Below are 6,744 nucleotides of genomic sequence, written 5' to 3' on the forward strand. Positions count from 1 at the left end.
GCTGAGGGGAAATGAGACGAGCCCTGGTCGTCATTGTTGACGAAGAGCAGTCAGGAGGAGAAAGGAATGAACCAAATGTATTTGTTTTACCAACAGCGCCACTGATAGCTTTTGGCCATCCAGCTGCAGCAAGCAGATTGATTTGTTCAAAATAGCTATGAAAAAAATCTATACTTTCTTCTTGCCATTTCTTCCTCAGCTGCGAACATTCAAGTGGCCCAGACTTCCTCTGTAAAAACAGACTGGGAGATTTGACAGGCTTTTCGACCACCACATTCTGAACAACTGGGCCAGATCCAGTAACTCCTTAAATATCAGCAACTGGGGGAGCTCCCTCACCAAAAGGGATAGCAACTGGTTCAAGATGGAAGGGCCAAATTGCACTTTCTTAAGGGGAAATTAAGGAAGGGCAATTACCGCTGGCCTAGCCAGGCGCACCTACATCCCACGAATCAATCTGTACAGTGAATGCATTTTGGAAACAGACGGCAGATATATTTCAGTGTTTTTCACAGACCCTGGTGAATGGGGCGAATTATTCTGCAGTATGTATGCAGGGCATTCAGGTACATGTGGCGTATGAATGAGTTAATGTGCAGTCTAAACCTCACTTTGTCATTGAATGTGAGCAGATGGTTGTATAATTTCTTCCACTGCCTCAGCTCGTTTATCACACAGCTTATGTCATTCTGTGAGCACTGAGGCTGACGGGTGAACAGGACATGGTATGAGTTAGGACACTGGCTGCAAGGGTTTTGATGCCCTCAAGTTTACCACGGTTACAATGTGTGTCATGTGTGTAAAGCTGCCAGGAATAATTTTGAATAGTTAAGTACAGAGGATACATCGGCAGAGATGAAGGCTTCAGCAGAAAATTAGCTGAGTCAGTGGTGAGGTCGGGCAATGTTAGGCAAGCGGTAATGTGCGGTGCGAGTGATGGCATGGATATGTCGTCATAAATGCATCTTGGGATGAGATATGACACCAGAGTTGTGAACAGTATCGATCAGCCTCAGCCTGTATAAGAATGCAGGAAGTGTCAGAAAATCCATTGCAGGTGACACCCTGGATACGATTAGATAGATAAGAATGGAATGGGACGAGGCCTGAGCAGTAACACCCAGCTGGACAACAGTGGAGAGGCGTTGGAGGTGAATGGCGTGATCAACAGTGCCAAAGGCTGCAGATAGGTCGGGAATGACGGGGTGGAAGGAGGGGTGGGGGGTGAGTTTAAAGTGATCAGCATCACACAGGACATCATTAGTGACTTTCAAAAATGTCGCTTCTGTACTGAGCCAGTGGTGGCGACCTAATTGGAGGGATTCAAACATGGAGTTTCAAGAAAGATGGGAAAGGATCTGGGAGGTGAAAACACATGCCAGGACTTTTGAGAATTAATGGGAGGTTGGTGATTGCTCAGTAATTTGCAAGGATAGAGGGGCCAAAGGTTTCTTGAGGAGTGGGGTGATAGCTGCTGTTTTCAAGGACTGAGCCACAGAGCCTGAAGGAAGGGAACCGTGAACAATATGACCTGAAACGGGAGTCAGGAAGGGGCTCAGATCAGCCCATCTGAGAAGCCACAAAGCTGAAACGACAGTGTTGACGATCCCGCTCCTTCCCCCCGTGTCGCATCTCGCACTCTAGCTCCTACGCTGGGATTCTCCAGAAACAAACCACCCACCCAACACCATCTGACTCGGTGAGAGAGAGCTAGCGATGCCAGTGTGAGGGCGGGGGAATGGAAGGGAGACAGACTCAATAAAGTGTCTCCACAAAATAAAACAATTAATAATCATCAAGTGACAGGAAAATATTTGCAGCATTTGTAGCATTTTACTTTGTTACATCCAATGCGGGAGTAGTAGTCCCACTACTCCTGAGGCATATCAAATAAAGTTTCCCAGCTACCAGAAAATAGCCAAATTAAACACGTTATTTGTCCCCCAAGATAAAATACACTGCACTAGGTTTTCTTAGACAACAAAAAAATGAACTATTTACCAATAAACTAAATCTTTAACAATAATTACATAAATCTGTATACAAAAATAGTTATAACTCCTTATTCTTCATAACTCTCATGCACACAAACACACACTCAAAAACAGCTAACCAGGGGAAAGGGCTTTTTATGTTTATAACTGTTCGTTAGAAATAACTAAATAACCGGGTTTTTACAGTCTGTTCGGATATTTCCAGGTCGGTGAGCCAAATAGTCGGATGTTCACGCAAAGCCTATCCAGGCAAGGTCAATGAACAGTCTGTGTTGAGTAAGCATTCAAGGCAATTCATCTGCAGCAGGCATCTCACAAGTTCTTCCATCAGAGATGCAGCAACAGATGTCAGTTCTCAAACTCAATGCAAAATTCGCTTTTAAAAAAATAAAATGCTGGATTTCTGCCAATTCAGGACTTCTTCCAGCAAAGGATACAAGAGGCCAGCTTAATGCAGACATTCTTCAGAGACAGGAGACAATAGGCCAGCTTAATCAGAGATTCTCCAGAGACATGAGGCAGCAGTAATCTGTCACACCTGAAATGCAATGCTTCCTCTCTTCAGGCAGACAGAGCAACAAGGGCTTATTTCCCATGCATCTGATTCGCAACTGATTCAAAGTTCCTTTAACTTCATGAGGAAATAGGAATTACACTTGATGCAAGAATTACATTCAAGAGAAAGAGGTTTTTGGCTATCCTTCTGGCAGGTCAAGCAGCAACCGAACACAATCCAAAAGTGAAACTATCTTTTACAACAGTCAATTCACATGACAGCCGTAAATCATCCTGACATTTGAGTTACTTGTTAATAGGTGCCCTGCAGTGTGTGTATACTTCACTCAGTCAACAATTCAAATATCAGCTCTTAAAGCAATGATTTCAAAGAAAAATTGAAGCACTCACATAACAGCTTTCATAAGAGCAAGTTTTGTTTTCAGACCAGAGTTGTGGAACTGAGAATGGAACCAATGGAGGTGGAGGAGAGAATGTGGCTGTCGTTTCTCCTTCTGTCCTGCAAGGATCTAGTTGACTATCATCCTGCCTCCTTCCTGTCCGGTCCACCACAACTGACATTGTCCCGCTGCCCCACTGTCCTATGCTATATGTGATCATGAGCCCTCACCCCACCCACACCACCAGTGGATTTACAGTGACTCAGCTGTTAGTGACCTCTTGGCTCCTGTCTCGCTGTTGTTGGGCGTGTGTGATCTACCCCCACCAGTGTATATCAGGTCATCCGGTTGTCAGTCACCCCTGGCCAGTTGGGGATAAATATTGCATTCATGGACTAGAAGCACTGCGACTGCCTCTGGGCTGCTCTTAGTTATTGTGTTTATTCATTAATTGAATAATTTATGTGCACGGATATTTTACCGCGCTCTTGACCTGCTCTCTAAACTTTGACTGAGTCACCATAAAAATAAATGTGTTTGTGCAGCAACTTAAATTCATCAGCATCCATCCGACAAGTCGAAATATATATTCAGAATCGCTGTAGTACCAAGGATCTCTTCCTGCAATGTTGTAATATAAGTATTCTATAACAAACACCAACCACAGAAGTATGAAGTTACCAGATATGGCGAAGAGTAAAATCACAGACTTCCTTCTGCTTTCCATCTCTGGGTCACTGTGATTCGATCCCTTGTTCTGACCCTTCAGTCCCTTACGGACTCGACTGGTCACTAATATGTGTCTGACTGTCAGAGTGTTGAGCAACAGAATTAAAACAAAAGGGAGTAATGGTGTTAAAACCATTTCAAACCTATCAAATCCCTTTGATCTGGGCTCAGTAAAATAGCTTGGCTTTGAAACACAGAACCACGGTACATTGTCGATTATGTCTGCAGGTGTATATGCAAAGTAATAAGGGACATTTTCTAAGCAGAGCAGAATGCAGATTGTTGTTAGAACCACGGCCACAGTTTTCTCAGTGCAATATTTTGCTTTGAGCTTCACGCGACAAATGGCCACAAATCGATCAAAGGTGAAAGCTACGGTGAACCAGACAGAACAATCTCCAGCTGCACGAGCAAGGACAGTTACAACACTGCATACAGGGGTGATGTCCAGGAAAGTTACTGGAAAATAATAGTAACTGACCCGCGTTAGTATGACCTCCAAGAAAATGACCAGCAGATCCGCCATTGCCATGGCCACCAGGTAGAGAGTGATACATGTGGAGAGGCCACACTTACCCTGGGACAGGATCACAATTGCCAGTAAATTAACTGTAAGTGAGAGAAGGGAAAAGAGACTGGAAGTTAGTGATCAATATTATCCATATCTGCGCCAAAGAATAGATGAAGGACTTGAATACCAAAAAAATTTGTTTGAGGCCAGGGAGAAGACTCAATGGGCAGAGTTCCGGACTGGTAAGAATAAAAACCTTACCTCGGGGATTCGCAGCTTGCATCCAGGGAGAAAACTCGGAGGGATTTCCGGACTGGTAAGTTACCTCGGGTGGCAAAAAAAACTAAAAGAAATTGTAAGTGAATTCACAGGAAAACTGTGACCTGATTGGCTGGTAGGGAATCCGTACTGAATTTGAAAATAAAATTGATTAAAATTGATTAAAACCCTAATTAACTAATTAATTAATAAGTCGAGAGTAACTAAACCAGAGGGAGGAGATTACCGCATTTAGCATTTAATATTTATCTCACAAATCTAGCATTAGGGACCATATAGTTAATTGTAACTTAATTTAGTAAGGATATAATAAGTATTTAATTAACTATTTTAAATTAATTATTAATTCGTGCTCGAAATGTCAGTTAATGTAAAGTGCTTCACCTGTGAGATGTGGGAGGTCCGTGATGCTTCCAGCCTTCCGGATGACGACATCTGCAGGAAGTGTACCTAATTGCAGCTTCTCGCAGACCGCATGGATCGGTTGGAGCAGCAATTGGATGCACTTAGGAGCATGCAGGTGCAGAAAGCCTCATCGGCAGGAGTTTTAGAGACGTGGTTTCACCCAAGATGCAGGCAGATAGATGGGTGACCGCTAGAAGGCGCAGGCAGTCAGTGTAGGAATCTTCCTGTGGCTACCCCCTCTCTAACAAATATACCGTTTTGGATGTTGTTGGGGGGAGACGGCCTATCAGGGGAAAGCAACAGCAGTGGCACCACGGCTGGATCTGTTGTTCAGCAGGGAGTGGCAAAGCGCAGAAGAGCAATAGTTATCGGGGACGTTATAGTCAGGGGAACAGATAGGCGTTTCTGTGGACATGAAAGAGACTCCAGGATGGTATGTTGCCTCCCTGGTGCCAGGGTCAAGGATGTATCTGAACGGACAGGGGGCATTCTGAAGGGGGAGGGTGAACAGCCAGAGGTTGTGGGACACATTGGTACTGTCGACATCGGCAGGAACAGTGACGAGGTCCTGCAGTGGGAGTTCAGGGAGTTAGGAAGAAAGTTAAAAGGCAGGAACTCCAGGGTTGTAATCTCGGAATTCCATCCTGTGCCAAGTGCCAGTGAGGCTAGAAATAGGAAAATAGTGCAGCTAAACACGTGGCTGTACAGCTGGTGTATGTGGGAGAATTTCAGCTATCTGGATCATTGAGTTCTCTTCCGGGACAGATGGGCGCGGTACAAGAAGAACGGGTTGCATCTAAACTGGAGGGGCACAAATATCCTGCCTGCGAGGTTTGCTCGCATCACTCGAGAGGGTTTAAACTAGTGTGGTACGTGGTGGGAACCAGAGTAGTAGGGCAGCAGGTGAAATGACTGAGGGGGGACCAGTAAATAAGGCCAGTAAGACTGAGAGGAAGAGCAGGCAGGGAGATGTTGCTGAGCACAACGTGACTGGCGATCTGAAAGTGCATTTGTTCAATGCGAGATGTATAACAGATAAGGCAGATGAATTTAGAGCTTGGAATATTACTTGGAACGATGACGTTGTTGCTATGACAGAGTCTCAAATTCCACATTCCCATCTACTGAATAACCCTTGATCCCCTTGCCAAACCTAGTTTTGGGTTTAACCGAGTCAGGATGGAGATGGACGGACAAAGCGCTCACAAAGGGTTCATTGGAAATACAAATGTTTAAATGAGACTGGAAGGCTCTGATTTAATCTGTTTTATATGTTTATCTCTGGCTGGCTGGTTATCCCCATTATAACACACACTGTGTGAAAAGACAGCTGGGTATTTGCAGTCAGAACTGACACATGCTCTAGGATCAGATACTTCCTCTCCACTAAGATTTGATACCCCCATGAGATTGGATTCTCCCCAGGATCAGAGCAACCAACCAAGACCGACAACCCCTCTCCACAAAATTTAAATCTTGGGATCAGATCCCTTCCAGAGTTTTACCGCTCTGCTCACAGTTCTGCCACCTTCCCCGCTCCCAGGATTCGACATTCTGTGATCAGAGGCCCCCAGGGTTTGGACCATCCCTGTGCGACTAGAATAACACCCACGGATCGGACGTCCCGCGTATCAGCTCCCCTAATCGAGTCTTGAATCATCACTCCTCGTGCCGCATCCACCTAACTGAGCTCAGACCACACTCCAGGATGGGGGACCACTCCCCGAGGTTGGGATCACTTTCCCTCCCAAGACCTTTCCCTGGCGCACGTGTCCGATCACTGTTCAGCATGGGTGATCCGTCCCTGGAGGACAGGACCAGCCATTCTCTCTCCAACTCCCCCACACCAGACTCAGAACATGCTCTCCGAAAGGAAACCTTTCCAGTGGTTCAGAATCTCCAGTCCAGTGAACAGTGATGTCACCACCTT

The sequence above is a fragment of the Heterodontus francisci genome, chromosome 21, assembly GCF_036365525.1.
Source record: "Heterodontus francisci isolate sHetFra1 chromosome 21, sHetFra1.hap1, whole genome shotgun sequence".
Lineage (NCBI taxonomy): Eukaryota > Metazoa > Chordata > Chondrichthyes > Heterodontiformes > Heterodontidae > Heterodontus > Heterodontus francisci.